Genomic DNA, 20,215 nt, shown 5'->3' with positions numbered 1-20,215 from the left:
TATTAGGGAAGTTTAATGATGTTTAAAACATTTTAACCTTGTTTAAAAAATATTTAACTATGGTAAAAATCATGGCAACCTAAGAGGTCCGGTCAACCAGAACAAGTTCGGTCGACTAGAGGAATTTTGAACTGAAGGCTCGGTCGACCAGGAGAGGGCGATTTCTCAATTTTCTGAGGTTCAGTCGACCAGGCCATTTTAAACTGGCTGGTTCGGTTGACCAGACCATTGGGATTTCTCCTGAGGACCCTCAGTTGACCAGGTAGTTGGAGTACAAAAAGGGGTCGGTCGACTAGATGGTCAAAATGTTGACCCAGGGAGGTTTCGGTCGACCAAGGCTTTTTGAACTACCTGGTTCGGTCGACCAGGGCAGAATGAACTGCCTAGTTCGGTCAACCAAAAGTGCACCAAGTGTGCATTTCGATCCCGTTTCAAATCATACAAACCCTATTCAAGTGCCTAACAAACATATGTGCAAATGTGTGTGTCCTAGGGTCACTTGGGGTCCAATTTGAAGACACGAAAAAAGTTCGGCGTCGATCAACCGAAGGGAAAAACCTAAGGTCTTTCTAAGGTTATTTCTCATTCATGGTTTGTTTGAGCTTACGTATTATCATACATGTGATGTGTGTGAGCTTATTACAAACCAGAGCCCTAATTACTATTACAGACCAATTAATTGAAATATATTACAACATTGAATAGAAGTTGGTCTTCAGGCTTTACTTACTTTGTGCACATCCTGATCTTAACATTCTTAGTTCCTACACAAAAACTCAAATACCCATTAGTTGCAATGAGTATTTGTCATAATCAAAACCAAGTGTGACCAATAAGGTCAACAATAAAGCATGTAAGCAAGGCATTTGAGGATGAATCATTTAAATACACGATAAGATTGGGAAAATTTTTAGAAATTTTGGTAGAATGCCGTTTGAAAATAGAGCATTTTCCCAAAAGTATCTGTATATAAATGACCTAATTGAGTTTTAGATTTATATTATATCCACAACAATCAACTCAAACAGTTCAGTATTCTCAAAATATAAATATAACTATCAACATACAAGAGATATGATTGTTATGCATTTCGTGGCACAAATGAAATCATGGAGTATAAAACATTGATAGGTTTAGCAATGAAGCACACAAACTTTATAACTGGTCATTTAAATGATTTAAATGACATAACAAACGTAATTAGGTCATAATTATCCACAAACCATAGCAGTTTAAATCATATCATAAGTCCCATGAAAATTTTGAGTTAAAAACACACGACATATGATACCAAATAGATGGTTTGAGCATAAAACAGTCTAACTAGTTCGCATGCATTTTCATGTGAAGTTACAAACCAGTTATGCAATTAAAAAATATGTATATATATATATATATATATATAATTATCCCCCTTTGATATTTGCAAAAAGTATTGGGGGTGTGCTTACTAAAAAAGAACTTTAATTTAAAACACATGCAAGCACAATTTTTCTGGTGAATATTTAAGCATAGAACATCTCATGACCAGAAAAATACAACCATATGAAACTAAAATATATTCAAAGATAAAAACAAGATCATATGGCAAAGACAAATGACCGTGGCAAAACTACATACTTCAACTTCAGATTTTCAATATAACCAAGCCACATTTTGTTAAATAACATATCTAAGCAAAATATATGGATGAGCAAAACATGGTAGTAATTTAATTCTAGATGCTGCCCCTATCAATTTGAATTATTGCTTAGATTCTTTGACTACTTATACTGTACAAAGATTAATTTCATTTTGCTCAGTAGTATAAGCCATCAATCCAAATATTTGAAATCAAATATACTGAGTATTTGTCAATTACATATTATCACTTGATTAGTATAGTTGTTCCTATAGACCATAGATGCATCAGAGAATATATATTAAGGCATGCTATAATGTTCATGACCCATGAACATTCCATATCAAAACATAAACCTTTAAGCACAGGATATAATGTTCAGGGATAATAATAGAACCTCAATATTTCAATAAAGGATAGTGATGCATGTGAGTCCTATAAGTTCTTTCTATAGGATAGGTGCTCAATTCTCTAAGTGCCTGATGATTTTACAAGGATGAAATTTAATTATCTATTTGAGTTTTCACTCATCCTTTTATAAATATTTTAAAGTTAGTTTCATCATAATCATCTTTAATACAAGGTTTTGGTTTGGAAAAAATCCTATCGAAATTTCGGCAGCATGTCGTCTGCAAATCGGACATTTCTCAAATTTTCATGCACCAAAACCTAATAAATTCAAGCAATCAATTCAAAATATTTCAATTTGAGTATGCGAGAACCTATAATCCACTACCAACATGCAATTACACATCAGCTGCATCCGCAATGCTGGAGGCATTCTAGATTAAGCATGCAATCAGGTAGGCAGCAACAATTCATAAAATATAATCTATCTAACAAGGAATATAAATGGTAGAGAGTAGAGGATAGATTTGAGTTCAATACAGTGTTGTCATTCATTAAGGCATATAAACTATGATCGTGAGAGCATTTAAAATAAATAGTTATAAAAGAGAGATGCTCCCCCTAAGTTATGTACTTATTCATTTTATGCCTTTTCTTAGAGTTCAAGTTCTTTAGCCAAGTGTTATAGTATTTTCAGTGATTATATCTTGGTGGTAGATGCATAGGCTTTAAAGGACCAAAGGTCACAATGTAAATTCGTTTAAGTGTGATAAGCCTATAACTGCTTATTTTCTCATCGTCTTCAAAATGTGAAAGGCATGAGTTTGAATGAATTTTAGATTTAACTGATCACGCATAGGTTTCTTTCAAACTCCATTTCATAATCTAAATCCAAAACCTAGTGCAAATATTTTTAGCCATTCAACACATCTCTAAGTAAATGAAGCTCTAGTAGATTTGATTTTAACTCAAGAGCTTATAAAGAGAAAATAGGTAAATACTCTTAACAGTTAAATTATCATTTAGTTTAGAAGAGTATTTAGAATGAGCAGACATTTTCAATAATATTTTCGTGCTTATTAATCATGTCCAGGTATGAGCAAGGAGTGTATAGAAGAGTATGAATTTTTGAATACAACTCTTTGGATAGTGGAAAGTACCCAATATGATTACAATCTAAAGCAAGGATACAAGTAGATGGGTGTAACCTTACCGAATATGATCATGGTTTGGTAAGTATTTTCTATGGAATGATTAAACCAAAATTAGAGGATTTGCGATTTAAGCTCAAAGGGACCAATCCCCTAGTGGGTGCCTCTAATTTGGTTATAGCTATAAGAAACACTCAAAATGTATTAGTTATTTATGATCAATAGTGCTTTAAGCCTAGAGTGATGACTCAATTTTGATCTAGGATTTGGCTAATGAGATTAGGGTTAATAATATATAGAATAGGACGGATCCCTAAGACTTATTTCTGTGTAATGGACAACAGTTACTTAACTTTGTGATTTTCGTGTTAGCATGGGTTAAGCATTTAGAATTAAATATCGGGCGTAGATGCCATGTCCATTTGGAAGTGGATAAAGGTTCTTAGTATAACAAGATAGTGTTTAGTGAGTGCGTGTACAAAGATTTTCATTTTAAGCAACAACCACTTCCTAAGCCTTTTGGTCATCACTACCCTTAAACCTAGGAACTAAGGGAAGATAAAAATATTTATATAATTTCTATTGGAATTCAATTTTCCTTATACCCTACAGGGTTTGCTATCATGATAACCCATATCATCTCTTTACTCAAGCCTCTAGCACTTCTAAATAGAAAGTTTAACCACACGTGCCCTTTTCTCTTATGTTGTAAGCAAGTTTTGAATTTTCGTGAAAGGTTATGCTTACTAATCTTATGTTTGCTCAATGAGGCATAAAAGTCTGTATGGGATTTATTAAATGAACCCTTTTTAAAATATTTACTTCTTTTAACTCCTAAGGGTTTATCATTTCTATTCTTTCCACAAGAGGGTTTGAAAATCATTTTAGAATAGTCTTCATTTTTTCTTTCTAAGCAGATGATTTTCAACATTTTCACAAACTTTTTCTTTTCTAAGATGCCATGATAATTTCTCAAATCTCTTAATTGATTTTCCAATCTTTTATTTTCATTTTTCACCACAATTTAATGCTTAGATAATCCATCTAGAAAGTTATGAAATTTAAATGAAGCCTTTTCTAGTTCTCCATACAAGGGCATGCTTTTAACATTTAGTTCATTGCATGATTTATCATAAGATATATCATAGTAATTATATGAATCATTGCATGCAGTAATATTATCAGAAACAGCAGATGATTCAACATAAGTTATATCACAACATTTTTCATATGAATCATCACATGCATTAACAACAAAACTATCACGAATTTCAACAGATGATTCATCATATGACACAACATAACATTCAACACAAGAATCATCAATCAAGCTAAAGTAAGAATTATATACCTCATCGCTGATTACTAGCTCATGATTTACCTCCTTTTTCTGAGTCTCTCCATATTTGTTTTCCAGCTCAACCCACATCTCCTATGCACTACCATAATCCATAATCTCATGAAGAATATTAGTATTCTAAAGCACAGTATAGTAGATCCATGGCATATGAATTCGCTTGCAAAAAATTAATATCATTTTCTTTACCTGGCATACAAATTCCATTCATAATCACCTTCCATACCCTCCAATTTATAGATTTTATAAACATACTCATTCGAATTTTTTAGTGGGGGTAGTTAACACCACAAAACAATGGAGGACTGGTGGGTGACTGTACCTCACCGAATGGGGATACACCAAATTGAGTCATCTCGATCTTTTAGCAAAAAAGTTTAAGTCAATGCAGCCTGGCGCTGATACCAATTATTAGCTTTGGTGTATTCCCAAGAGGGGGGGTGAATTGGAATTTAAAACTTTTTTTTTCTACGTTAAACTAGTTCAGCAACAGTACATTCACAACTTAGGGTCTATCTATGCAGTTCCAATATGCACAGATAAATATAACGCGAAAATTAAATCATACGCGACATTCACACTATAACATACACGTGCAAAAATGTAAATTGTAAAAATATAAACAATGCACACACGATATGTTATCGAGGTTGTAGACACCCCATTTTTACCCAGGCCCAATATTATTATCATTATTTTTAATATTATTATTATTTTGCTATTATTATTATTTTTATTACTATTATTATTATTAGTTTTTTTATTATCTTTATTTTATTATTATTATTATTATTATTATTATTAAATATTGTTAAATTATTATTATTATCACTTTATTATCTTGCTATTGTTATTATTATTATATTACTATTATTATTATTTTATTATCTTTCTTATTTTATTTTAAAATTTCATTTATTATTATTTTATTACCATTTTACTATTATCATATTTACTATTATTATTATTATTTATTTTATTTTCATTATTATTATCATTATTATTGTATATATTGTTACCATAAAAGTATGAAGAGAATAAAAAGGAAAAAGGAAAAGAAAAGAAGGATTTTTTTTAGGGTTGAAAATTTTATAAAAAGAGGGGGCGCTGCACACACACAGCCGGGGGGTGGGGGGAGCGCGCAAAGACCTACAGAAAAAAGGGCCTCTCTTTCTCTCCATCAGCCGTCACCCATCTCCATTCTCCTCTCTGTCTCTCAGTCCCCCAGCAACCTCCGCTCCGACCACCGCCACACACACAGCCATCCTCTGCTCCAGACGAGCCTCTGCAGCAGTCCAGCTCCGAAGTCACCCAAGGATTCACCGGCAGCACCCGAAGCTAGAAACCCTCCCCTACTTTGCTGCACGACCACCTCCAGCAACCACCGTGTCTGCTGCCAGCCGAGACCCGAGCCACCAGTCCCTGCTGAACCCTGCTTTTCGAGCCACAGCAGCAACCCGTTACCACGAACCAGCCGCCATCCATCCTCTGCAGCGAACCACACCAGCAGACCCGAGGACTTCCACCAACCGCTGCGATCGTCTCCGGCGGTTCTCCCAGTCCGACGACTCCTCAACCTCCCCCACAGACCCGAGCCACACCAGAGCCGGCAGCATACCAGCTCCGGCGTTTTCGCTGCTGCAACACTCCGGCCACCGGCCAGTCCTCCTCGTCGCCGTCGCCGTCACCGCCCGGCATCTCTAGATTTCCGACCACCCTCCAACAGCAACCCCCCTGTGAGTCTCCCTACCCTCTGCATGCCGGCCACATCACACACACACCCAAGTCCCCTACCCAGATTCCTGCACACAGCATGCACTGCACACATAAATTATTTATTTATTTACTATTATTATAGTAAGTTTTTTATGTTGTAATGTTATTTATGTGTTTTAATGTTGTAATACTTTTAGTAATAGGTCTGTATTTATTTATGTTTTATTGTTAATATTTGAAATGCAATTATTGTCTTGAATATTTATTTATGGTTTTTGTTGTGTTGATATTATAATATTTTAAGTGCAATGTATTTAGTTGGTTTGTATATTTATTCATGATTTCTTTGTTGATTTTGTAACATTTAATATGTAATAGTCATTCTATTTGCTTGTATTATATTTAGGGTTTTTATCATTATTGTTAATTTTAATAGGTAATATGTTAGTGTTTTAGGGTTTGTTTTGTTGTCATTATAATATTCAATGTGTAATATATTCATCTTATTGGCTTATATGTTTATTTACAGTTCTTTGTTTTTATTGTAATATTTAATGGGTAATATGTTCACCTTATTTGCTTGTATAATTATTTCGGGTTTATTTTTTATTTATTTATTGATATTGTGACATTTAATGGGTAATATATTTATCTCATTTGATTGTGTAATTATTTAGGGTTTTCTTTTTATTATTATTACTGTATTATTTAATGTGTAATGTGATTATTTTATTTACTTGCGTAATTATTTAGGGTGTATATTAATTTTGGCAACAATGTCATATTGGTATATATTATTTTCAGCAATACCTTGTTTCCATAATTTCATTATTTCTTTATCTTTGCATTAGTTTCCATGTTTTAATTTTAAATTTGGTTTATTTATTTTATTAATTATTTCCATATGAGTGTAAAGGTAGTTATAGGATATTAGGGGTGTGTACCATTATGAAGATTATTATTATTACCTTTTATTTAGAGTGTATTATTATTATTATCATGTGTGAAATTATTACGCTACCATTATGATATTCGGAATATGTATTTATTGTTAATATGTGCATATTGTTACTATTAATATTATTTATTATTATCATTATGGGATTACTACTATTAATATTAATATTATTATTATTATTATTATTACTATTATTAGTACCATTATTATTATTTTTACTATTGTTATTTATTATTATTATTATTATTATTGTTATTATTATGTTCATTATTATAATGATTATTATTATTTTATTTTATTTTTGTTATTAAATATTTTTGATTTTTTATCCCTATGATTTTATTGCGGGGGTATGAGCCTTCGGGCATCACGTACCTTAAGCTCTGAGGGAATATATATTTATATGTTATATTTATTTATTTATTTTTATTTTATTTTTCATATGTATTTATAAATTCATAAAAATGAGTAATTTAAAGACTTATTAGAATAACTTAGGGATAATTTCAAATTAGTTAGGTACCGTTCGTAAGAACGGGCGCGTAGGAGGTGCTTGTACCTTCCCCTCGCGTAACCGAACTCCCAACCCCAGCTCTGGTAATGTAGGCCCATTCTACCCCTAACGGGGTAGTAATCATGTGTTCTAACCACACTAAAAGGTTAGTGGCGACTCCAACATTCCCTATTTTTCCTTGAAAATTAAAAATAATTTTAATTTCGCCGCCCGGGGCACACGCGCTCCCGGGACGTCGTGACAGCTTGGCGACTCCATTGGGGATATTTTCCTTAAAAATTAAAAATAATTTTAATTCTGCCGCCCGGGGCACACGCTCTCCCAGGACGTCGCGACAAGGGTTCAGCCAATTGTGCCTACGTCCCTGCCTTGGCCACGCCAACACAAGGATTACCACTATAATGCTCATTTAAATGGGTGGAGCGACACCTAATACAACCAGGTCAATTCAAGGGGCTGACCTCAACCGACACGTCTTAATAGGATGGTGCACCTAGCTTTCCTAACCGAGTCTAAGCCAATTAGGGACTATTTCATATGGCTAGTCTCCCTCTTCAGACCCGTGCCTGGAAATACAACAGTATTACAATCAACTAGTACAGTAATTATGCTTTCATGTAAAGCAATTATGTACTCAATACACGCAATATAATAAATCAACCACACATCAATAACATAAGAAATGTAAGCTCAGTGATGTGTATTTTTGTGCAAATCAAACTCAATAAGATATGATCGCTAATATGCTCAAGTGTGTTCTAAACAAGTTGTATCTTTGAAACAAGTTAAATGAAATCTCAATAGCAGATCAGGGTTTCAAAGATGTTACTTAAATATTCAATCTTAACTCAAAAGATTTTCCTTCAATGTAATGAGCACAAGAGTAGTTTGAAAATATTTTAGTTTATAGAAAAATATTTTGCACGCCAAAATCAAGCTATAGGAATCTTTGCAATGACAATGCAAAGATCTTTAAGCTAATGAGTTTTTCCCAACACTAGATTTATTAAATAAAAATCTGTGCAAAAACTCTTGCTTGACTCCCCAAAAACAAACAATCAATCAATAAAAACAATGGGAGTATAAGCAATATCTAATATACACTAGCACAACCAATATACTCTCACAGTACTAAAATATATCAAGGGAATAGAAATTTGAGAGTATTTGGGCAAGAATAGGATTGTGACATAGAGAGGATTTTGTTAATGATTTTATGCTAATCTCTTGCTAATCCTAAAAAATGAACCCATATTTATAGGTAGGGGTAAAATTTTAACTGTTTGGGACAGGTTGAGAATTATTAGAAAAGATTCAAAATGTTTAAACAAACTTAACCCACTTAATCCAATTTTACCAAGGTTAAAATATTTTTAACCCATCGAGGTTCAGGTGACTGAACCTTGGTTCGGTCGCCCGAATAGACTCAGTTAGAAAAGCCCCCCTTGAAGGTTCGGGTGCCTGAGTCTTGGCTCGGTTGGCTGAACCAAATACAGAAACTCTCTGTCCACGGTTTAGGTGCCTGAAGCTGAGTTCGGTTAACCAAACCAGCAAGTTCAGTCACCCGAGCCTCTTTTTGAACGTAAACTATCGGTCGCCCGAGTAGTTGAAAAGTGCTTTGACAAGCATTTGGGCGGCCGAGGAAGGTACGTTCAAAAAAAGGTTCAAGTGGCCAAAGACCAAGTCAACATGTTGACTAGTTCGGTCGCCCGAGCCACTTTATACAGCATAGGTTCAATCGCCCAAAGATGGGTCAAACTGTTGACTTCTCAACAGTTAGGGCACTCGAGGTGATTTGTTCACTTGGGGTTCGGTCGCCCGACCTCACACATTTTATGCCTATAAAGTTCATTTTCACTTTGATTAATTCCCCTGATATATATGTTAAATGAAATGGGGACTATTTTGTGCATTTTGTGTGGGGACCTACGGACTTTTCAAGTATGCCAAAAAACTTGGCGTTCGGTCGACCGAAGGGTGCCCTAAGGTCATTCGGTCTCTATGCTTAGTCTATGGCATTTCTGAGCTTACAAATCATACATTCATGACATGTAAAGATTATTACAGACCACATCCCTCGTTACTATTACAGACCCATAATATAACATGAATTACAATACAAAATAGATCTCCTAGGTCTTCAGTTTTCAAGCTTTCATGTGCCATCAAATGATCAAGTTAATATGAACCTGCACATAAACTTGATAGACATCAAATATTAAGAGTATTTGTCATTATCAAAACTAGGTGTGACCTATAAGGTCAACAATGAGCTTCCAGGGAAACTTAGAGACATATTGAGACTTGCTAGTCTCGGCCTCCGTAGCATTAGATGTTGATGTTTTGTCTTTCATCCTTTCTTTTGGCTAGGCTTGTGTAGTTTGCTTGGCTGTTTGTTTCTAGCTTGTTTAGTTTGGGTCGTTTGGTTAGGCCTTTTTAGTTTTGGTTTTCTGTTTTTTGGCTTTTGTTTGTGTTTTATTTTTGGGAGGGTTTTATTGTTTATTTGTAATCTCCAAGAGGTTTTTCTTATAACCACGGTATTCATCCGCCACAAGTGAGGGTTTATTAATAAATTTGGGATGGGGCCGCTATGTGGGTGGCTACCGGCTCTTAAAAGAAATCAGTAAAGGAAGCAGAATTTGAGTGATTCTGTAATTAATTGGAAAAAATATTAAAGATTGATATCTATCCCATCTCACTCTTCGGCCCAGGACCCATAAAGAGAGAGAATCGGCCAAATCGCAAGAATGATCAGATTTATTGCTATAGGAAGGAAAGCACATACAAAAATTTGAACAAAAGGAAGGTTCAATCTGTTGTCTATCCTTGCTAAGGCCAAAACCCTATAAATATGAGTATTCACAGAGGGTAAAGGACACAGTAAGAAGGAAAAAAATATGAGAGAACAGAATTGAGAAGCATCATTATGAGGGAACTTGCAATTTTTCAAAATCATTGTTTTTCAACACTTAAAAACTTAGATTTTGTAAAAGTTAAATGAGACTTATTAAAAACATTTTCTGGGGTTTTCAAAAACAGGTCTTTAAGCCCATAATAATTCTTAAGAGCTTCAACCATTTATATTGAAATTTAATGAAGTGCTTACATGAGATTTCTTAGTATTCTAAGTGTTATATTGAAATTTAATGAATTGCTTACATGAGACTTCTTAATATTCTAACTTTCTATAACTCTAAGTCTTCATGCTTTTGCTTTCATTCTTTGAGTTTATCTTGACTTCTTTCTTCAAAGGACTTTAAGCTTCATTTAATCTTCTATTTTTGAGTCCAACCTTTTAATGAACTTCATCAAGCACTTAAGATCTTGAACCTTTTATTAAAACCACTTGAATCCTAAAACATCATCACTTAACCACATATGTTAAGTTCCCTTAATTTCTTATCATCAAAATAAGATTCTTAAGTCTTGTTAGGCCAACACCCTTCAAAAGATTCCTCTTATAAAGTTCCTTCATCTCATAGTCACTCATATGCCCTAACCGCATATGCCACAAAATGGTGTCATCTAACTTAGAATCTACGGTTGCAGCTCCACCTACAACTGTAGTGCCTAACAATGTATAGATATTTCCTACTAACTTCTGCCCTTTCATCACTATTAGAATGCCTTTGCACACCTTCATAACCCCACTTTTAGAATTGTAACTAAATCTGTTACAATCCAAAGTGCCCAATGAAATTAAATTGTTCCGTAGATCCGGTATATGTCTTACATCATATAGTGTTCTCACAACACCATCAAACATCTTAATTCTTATGTTTCCTATTCCAATTATTATGCATGAAATATCATTATCCATCATAACGGAACCAGAATTAACTAACCTATAGGTGTTGAACCATTATTTATTTGGTGTTGTGTGATAAGTGTTGACACCCCAATTTTAACCAGGCTACCACGAGAAGACCCGGCACATAAGTGTGATAAGAGCACGCCGAATCTAGGATTCAAGAATCCATGAGGTGATCTGACCCCAATGAAACTGAAAGCATATCACCATAACTACTTGTTGAGTTTCCTTCCTCTACTACATTCGCTGATTTTGAAGTACACTCTTGTTTTTCAGCATTCCCTTTCTTCCATTCCGGACACTCTAGTTTTTTGTGCCCCTTTTTCCCGCACTTAAAACACAAAATATTCTTCTTCTTCTTGGACTGCAATCGAGAGTTATTATAATTCAATCCATTCATGAACTTCCCTTTCCTATGTTAATGGATACCTTTCACCACAAGCCCTTCACCATGTGAAATTTCATCATTGACCTTCTTTCTTTGATAAAAGCCTAACAATGCACTTGTTACCTCTTCCAAATTCAAGGTTTCTTTACCCCATGTTAGAGTCATAACCAAGTTTTCATACGTGTGAGACGCATGTAGGGAATTAAATAGCATCAGCGCCTTGTCATCTTCCTCAAATTTCACATCAAGCCGCATTAAATCATTTATAATTTAATTAAATGCATTGATGTGTTGGTTCAAATCCGAACCTTCCATCTTGAGCCAATACAACTTTTACTTGATAAATAATTTATTTTTAAGAAACTTAGACATATATCGACTTTCAAGTTTCTGCCAAACAACCGTAGGAGAATCAACTTCCATGACATGATACAACATATCATTGTCCAAACAAAGCCTGATAGTCACCACAGCCTTTGCTTCCAATTCCTTTTAATTTTTTTCATCCATGCCTTCCAATTGAACTTCATATAAAGCCTTCACCATACTTTGCTGCACTAACATATCCTTAACTCTTCTCTGCCATGAATCGAAGTTTCTCGTTCCATCGAATTTAACGACATCGAACTTTGCAGAAGAAGTTTCAAAAGTCATTACAACAATGCTCTAATACCAATTTATTGTGAAAAATGAATGTACAGCGGAATAAAATGATCATACAACGCAACACTCAATGGTGAAATGTACAGAACAATAATCACCCAGATTATAATGAAAGCAATAACAATTACACAAGGAATTGCGTGGTTCGACAATGCCTACATCCATGGGAGCAATCGGTAATGTGATTTTCGCTATCTTGTGTCCAAATACATCAACAACATCATAGTTACAATATATACAACGTATAGATAAAGTTCCTAGAGGCTTTCCCTCAAAACCCAACCTCTCCAATGTCCCGATTCAAAATTTGAAAACAAACGCTGAGTTCCTAAGCCAAATCGTCGACAATTTGCAAAGATATCGATGATGGTTAGATACTAAAAGCAAACAGTCAATGTAATAGGTTCAGATCTGTTGACTATTTCACTGAATCTAGGCCAAACAGTCTATGTTTATAGGGAAACCACCAACAGTTTCCTTCTACAAGTCAGCATTCCTCTTTTTTTCATGTTTTCTTTTTTTATATGCTTTCCACTCAACCATATGAGCCACATATTACAATAGAAAAGGAGAGAGATTAAATGGTGTTTATCTTGTATAGGTTTAATAGAGTTGCCACTAACTTGTTATTTTCCTAAGTGTGGTCAATTCACCTAATTACTATTCATCAATTGGTCTCTAGGCTAACCTAAGGTCAAGAAATCATTAGTCTTGGGTTACTTTTACCATAGCTAAGTTTGAGAGTTCAAGATTTTGGTTATGTAAGGGGAAGGTACTAGCATCCCCTTCACACACACATTTATGAACGCTACCTAATTAATCTACAATTATCTCAAATTGAATCAGATGACTTTAAATTAATGTTTATGTTGTGATTTTACCAGTCTTTTAAATATTGAATTTCTCTGAATGCATTTATAAGTGCATTCAGGAATCCGGAGTTCATCTCACCTAAAGAAAACTCGAGAGGATGCAATTGCCGCACTCTCAAGCTCCGTCTTTTGATTAAGTATATTATGTGCTAAATAATCATAAAAAATAAAGAAAGTTTCATAAGTCCTCTAAAGGATGGAGCCTTGTTAGATAGACTCACCTTAAATTTGAAATACCTCATTCCCTTTGATTCCATTATAGGGACTCATGCACACACATGTACATGCAAAACGAACATGCAAGATTTAAATGTGAAAAATCGACTTGATAGTGCATTCAAATGGTCAAAAAGTCTGAAAATACTCCCTTGATTTTTCTAGAATTTTCAAATTTTTTAAGTTTTTTTTTGGCAATTTTTTATGGGATTTTTCTCTTTTAAGGGCATTTTGGCCTTTTTTGAAAAAAAAATTATATTATTCATTCTTTTCTATTTTTGAAAAAAAAAATTATTCATTTTCTATATCTTTTTTTGAGAATTTTTGTAACGTTTTTCTTTTTTTGAACAAATATGTAAAAGAAAGGAAAATAAGCATAAGGTAAGACAAAATAATAAAATCAACTAAATAATGCAAAATAAGAAAGTATTTTAGGTGTGGGGTGGGGCATACCCATGGCTCTTCATGAAACAAGAAATTGCATCCTCTCTCTTTTATTCCCTTCTTCGCTACTACTTTTATTCACTCAAACCCAATACATGCATGCATGCTTTTATAAAGTCAAGCCCTCTGTCTCTGTTTTGCTTAATGAAGTCCTTGAATTGCATATTAGGATATTATAGAATGGCATGACAATTAAATCACAACACAAGCATGTAATTAAGCATAATGTCAATATCCTTGCTCATATAATTTAAAATTATGAAGTTAGTGAAGAATAGGACAGGAATGCCTACACCACACTAGTATGGAGAGAAAAACATAAATAGAAAATCAAATATGGGAGCACCAAAATAACAATCTAGTGATGAAGATTAAAGAATCAATACTTGAAAATCTAACACAATAATTGTATGAATCTTCTCTAACACTCGAAGATTATTCTCTTCTTGCATGTGTCCCCTTACTTCTTCTCTTATGAGGTATTTATAGGCACAAGGGCAAGCATACCAAGGGCTGGTCAAAGGCTTTAATGGAGCCTTGGGAGCATGCTCACGGAAAATAGTCCGGGCATGCTTTCAATCCTTCCTATAAATGTCTTGGGAAGGCTCTCTTTTTAAAAGAAAAGTGGGACCTTCCTCCAAGCACAACTTGACTTTGGTAAAATTTGGCTTCGGGTCCAAACTTATTTTGGGTCCAAATCAGTTTTGGGTTGAAGAAGTGATGGGATCCATAGATCATGTTAGAGTCAAGGCTAAAAAATTAAGGTCCAATTGCAAGCCAATTAGAAAATTAAGAGTTCAGGCGACAATTTTGAATTTTTTTTTTCAATTTTTAATAATTTTTAATTTACACTTTTTTTGAATTTTTACATCATGCAATTTTGAATTTATTATTTTTTGGAATTTTTTAAAAAAAAAAAAATAGATTCAGCTATGTCCTCTGTTTTGGTAAATTAATGCCGAGGAAAAATATGGTGTCAACAATAGTGCTCGTCATAATTCCAAGAAAATTAAATTAATTACTCTATCTAAATACTAAATCGATTTCTTTCTTGGGTAATGATGTTGATAACTTATATCATGGGTAAAAAAAACTAGGGTTAAGGCTTATTTGGTCAAGTCTTTTTCGCACACATTGCTTTCTAAATAGGTGATTAATTATACTTGGCCAATACAATTAATTGAGCTTCTTCAATTGAGTTTTATAGTGACCTGTCCTTTTCTCTTTCCTCATGATTTTTCCCAAAGGTGTATACATATTTGTATGATTTAAATTGCCAAGTAGCAATTTCACTGTTGGTCAAAGTTTGACCATGTGAGTGATGCCAAATTATCCTTTCTTTAATAATAGAAACATGCTAATTAGGTTCACTACTAATTAGGTCTTTCTTATCCATGTTAGAGAGACCTTAAATTTGGATTTATATTAAATTTGAATAAAAATGTAAAACAAAGTTATAGTATTTAATCCATTACTAAGTTAAGAAACTTAGTTCATCTTGATATCTTTGTTTGATAGAACGCATGGGAACTATAGCTCTTCATATGATCCAATCCATCGTCTTCGATCAGCGTTATGAATATGTTCATGAAGCAGATGTTGATTTTATCTACACTAATTCATAATTCTTGTTTTGCACTAGCTTAGATTGGTGGGTCAAAAATAGATAAATAAATAAAGATGGACCTATAGCCTAGAATGGAATTCTCATGTTGAATTTTCCCCTTGGTTGTGCTTTAAAAAAAAAAAAAAAGAAGGGAATGGATAGGGAAGAAGAAAATTCTGCATGGGGAGGGAATCTTGGATTAGGCAAAACAACTGAAGGGGAAGACAGACTCATGAAGAATAATATTGCATGTTCAAGCACCTTTATATTATATAACGAATAACTTTCATTTGCTTGTACAAATGAAACATTACATAGTCAGTAAAAGTTAACTAGGGATCGGTCCATGCAAATTGACATGCAGAAAACGATTGGTCAATGGTATATTGCGTGGAAGATATCGAAACCTCACCCCCTAACTTTACCATCCCTGTCTTTTCCTTTAATCCCATTGCTGCATGCATGGGACCATGCATGAAATTGTATAATATATTGAATCCCAGCTCACACGTATGCATCTTAAAGTTGCAGGTCTTTTGAAAAATGGTGTCATTCGTTCCCCCACATGGCCCAAATGCAGGTATTTAATCACTTAGCTTCGGAATAATGAGAAAATTTTGGGTATGCTTGGACCATAAGTCAGTACTGTAACATGACTGCTGGTTTTGAATTATGTCTGTCCGAAATAAATAAATAAATGGTCCTCTCACTCCTGTACCATTACGTCTAGAAGCGATTCTCTCATTCAACTCATGTTTTGATATGTGGGCATGGATGGAGGCTCACTTCTTTCTTAGATTATTCTTTACACCTTGGTTGAGAACTGGGTTGCACACATGAACATTCATGTGTCAAAATAAAAACAGGCATAAAACCGTCATTCATGCATCGATGTTATGACCTAACGCTCTCGAAAGTAATCTTATTTTAGGAGGTTTCAAGCATACTGTCATTTTGCAAGTGTTATAGATTTGAATTCTTGTAAATTTATATAAAATTTAACAAGATTCTATACTTAGTTTGCTAATATATATATAGAAGCAAAAAATCAATCCATGGGGCTGTTAATTTTCTACTTATGGCTTTGGATATCTATGGTTTAATTTCATTTTTTCTATTGAAGGAATAGATAACGATGGATGATAATATCTCATTTGAAACTTCAAAAACATTAAGAAAAGACATGTAAAGTATAATCAAATCCTTTTTTCCCTCTTTGACTATCAAGGAAATAAGAAAGAGAATAAAATATATAACATATTAATGAACATACGCATTTACACATTTAATTTTTATTTATATTTAATTATATTAGAAGAGCTCTTATCTTTAAAAACATTGAACATAGAGAAAACATAATCTCAACACAATATATATAACAATTTTAAAATTTTTTTTTGAAACAAAATTTTTAACCTAAACACAAAATAAAGGAAAACGGATTACATGTTTGGAGAGGACTTGAATATAGAATTATATTAGATTTGAATAAGATGTAATGTAAAATTTCCTTAAAATTTATCTAAATTCATATAAATTTAAATTTAAATTTTAAAATTCTTGCTCGCCGTAATTATATAAGTAAATTCGTGTAAGTTAAGAATGACATATGACGGTGGGAAAAGGCTGCAGGTGGGCAAAAACTTTGCAGCTAATGATTTGAATTATCCGTGGCATAGAGAATGACTGATGATGGAAGTTCTGAGTAGTGAACATGGAGAAGTCGCACTCACCCACCTAAAATATCAGAGTCCCCTTTGGTCCCCATTGATTGATTGAATACATTTTCAAGTCACAAGAAACGGATACCTTTTGTATTGGCAGCTGATTGAGGCGCCAAATTGCCTACCATGAACTTCTTTATTGAAAAAGAAATCAGCACACACCCTGAACTCACTTCATGTTGAAAGAAGATAGGATAAGTTTTGAGTTTGAATAAGGTATAATATAAAATTATATTAAATTTTATTTAAATTTAACTTAAAAATTTAAATTCATACTTTTAAATGTAATATATATAGAGTTCGATGTAAATAATATTTCTTAATATTCATTTTTAGTATGTATATAAATAATAAATCATATTTATGGTCAAAAATTGCGTATTTGTGGCCTACTTGGAAGTTATTTTAATTCAAGAAAAAGCAAAATGATGAATTGTCTTTTGGGATAAGGAAAATCTGCAGAATTTTATCTGTTCTTTTTCAGACATTTGACATATTTTGTAATCCATAAAATTCCAAGCTAAACTTCAATATAGAGATTATAATAATTTAATTTCAATTTCTCAATGATCGAGCAAAATAAATTTTAAAAATTCAAAGCATTGTTGATCTTAATACGTCAATCAATGTCCGAATGCATATTGACCTACAATTTCATCAATGAGAATATTGTCAATAGCAGTAGGAAGATCCATAAAGAGAGTGACTACAAAAAAAGAATTGTCAATAAAATTATGGGAAATTAAAATATCGCTAATCAATGGTCTAAGGTGATAAGTATGTGTTTGAAATTGAATAATGATGAATTAAGACTTAATTCTTGCATGGACATTAATCCAATCAATTAATATTTTAATTTAGTTAATTGTTTTGGATATTTTGGTCTTTTCATCCCCCATTACTCATAGAAAATAATAGAATTAATATTTTACATATTTTTAGAAAGTATAAGAATTTTTTTTTTTTTTTCATAATAAAAGCAGAAGGTATCTCCTTATTTTTGGGTCAAACCACAAAGGAGCATTTGTAATTTCCCCTTGTAGACAATGTATTGTTCCAGGCTACAATTTAACTAAAACATGATAATTATCCGATGTCCATTTTGTGTTTCACTTTTAAAAGGGGTCTCTTTTCCTCTTCCTTTTTGAAATAAATCTACTAGGTGGTTGTATTTTCTCGACACCCCATTTTGTTCAAGTATCAATTTACCAAAACATGAGACATGGCCAAATTCATTAGTTTTCTTTCAAAATTTTTAAAAAAAAATTGTAAATTTAAAATTTAAATCTGCATGATCTGAAAATCCAAACAATTGTAAATTTAAATTTTTAAAAAATCAATATATATATTTATATATATATAAATTCAAAATTATCACCTAATTGTTGGTTTCAAATGCTAACACCTAATCTTTCCAAACCTATAAATTGGGTCCAATTGAACTCTTAATTTTCTAATTGGACCTTAATTTGTAGGGCTAGACCCTAACCCGATCTTTGGATCCCATCATTTCTTCAACCTGAAACCAATTTGGACTCAAAACCAATTTTGACCCAAGGCTAATTTTAACCAAAGACAAGTTGTGCTTGGAGAAGGGTCCCACTTTTTTTTTTTTAAAGAGAGAGCCTTCCGAGGACATTTATGGGTTATGTAGTCCTTAATCATCTCTTAAGGGAATCCCATCACTTCTTCGACCCAAAGCCCATCTGGACCCAAAACCAATTTTGACCCAAAGCTATTTTTAACTCAAGACAAGTTGTGCTTGGAGAAGGGTCCCACTTAAAAAAAAAAAAAAAAAAAAAGAGAGAGAAAACCTTCCCAAGACATTTTATGGGTTATGTAGTCCTCAATCATCTCTTAAGGGCAATTTGTCTACCAGAATCATAGAATTTGCTTGGTGGTGCTACTAGGCTCACTAATTGTGCACATATGTTAGTAAATTATGCTTGTTTGCTATTCTTATTTCATATTTTACCCTTTAAAAGAAAGAATTTGAGACTTGAATTGTTTAATTTAAAGATAAATTTAGGCTAATTAGGTATCATTCATTGGATGAGTGTTTAAGGGATGCTAATACTATCCACCTCTTGTAGGAGGTGGCTCTTCCAGACATAGTGACTCTCCTTTCAAATATGATAACATTGACCACCCTATAAACAATTTGAATAAACAACTTGAAAGAGCAATGAAGATATACACACACAGCACAACATGCACACACACATTTCTCATATTTTGGACAAATCACACTTTTATGAGTTCTAACTTCTAGAACTCTAGGTGTTTTCTAAATAAGACCACGGTGATAGATTTCTTGTGATTTTACGAGTTCAAATTTCTATAAAATTCAATAATCTAGTTTGTAATGCAATACAAAATGGTATTTGTATTGATACCATGATTTTTTATTGAGTAATAACTCATGCTTAGAAAGGTTTTCTATTAAATAATTAAGGGGTTTGAATTAGAGTTGGTGTTGTTACATTATTACATACGTGTGTTTTGAAGTTTTCAAATGAGAGCTATATAGATATATAATTAAAAGCAAGGCTTGAATGTAACGACTTGCTTAATTAACTGGGTGTATTAATTTTTTTTTTTTTTTACTCTAATGTTCTACATGCTCTGATACCATGCTGGGGGTAAACCCAACCAAAACCTAAGCAACAAGAAACGAAAATCATGTAACATAACCATAAATTATTACATACAATACCAGAGTTCAGAAACGTTTTCCCCAAAATATATACATAAATCATTGTTCCCAAAATAACTTCAACTGGTGAGGGTAATACAAAAATGCTCCCAAAATGATACTCACTCTCT

This window comes from Malania oleifera, chromosome 4 (genome assembly GCF_029873635.1).
Source record: "Malania oleifera isolate guangnan ecotype guangnan chromosome 4, ASM2987363v1, whole genome shotgun sequence".
In the NCBI taxonomy this organism is placed as follows: domain Eukaryota; kingdom Viridiplantae; phylum Streptophyta; class Magnoliopsida; order Santalales; family Ximeniaceae; genus Malania; species Malania oleifera.
This window is presented reverse-complemented; position numbering follows the sequence as displayed.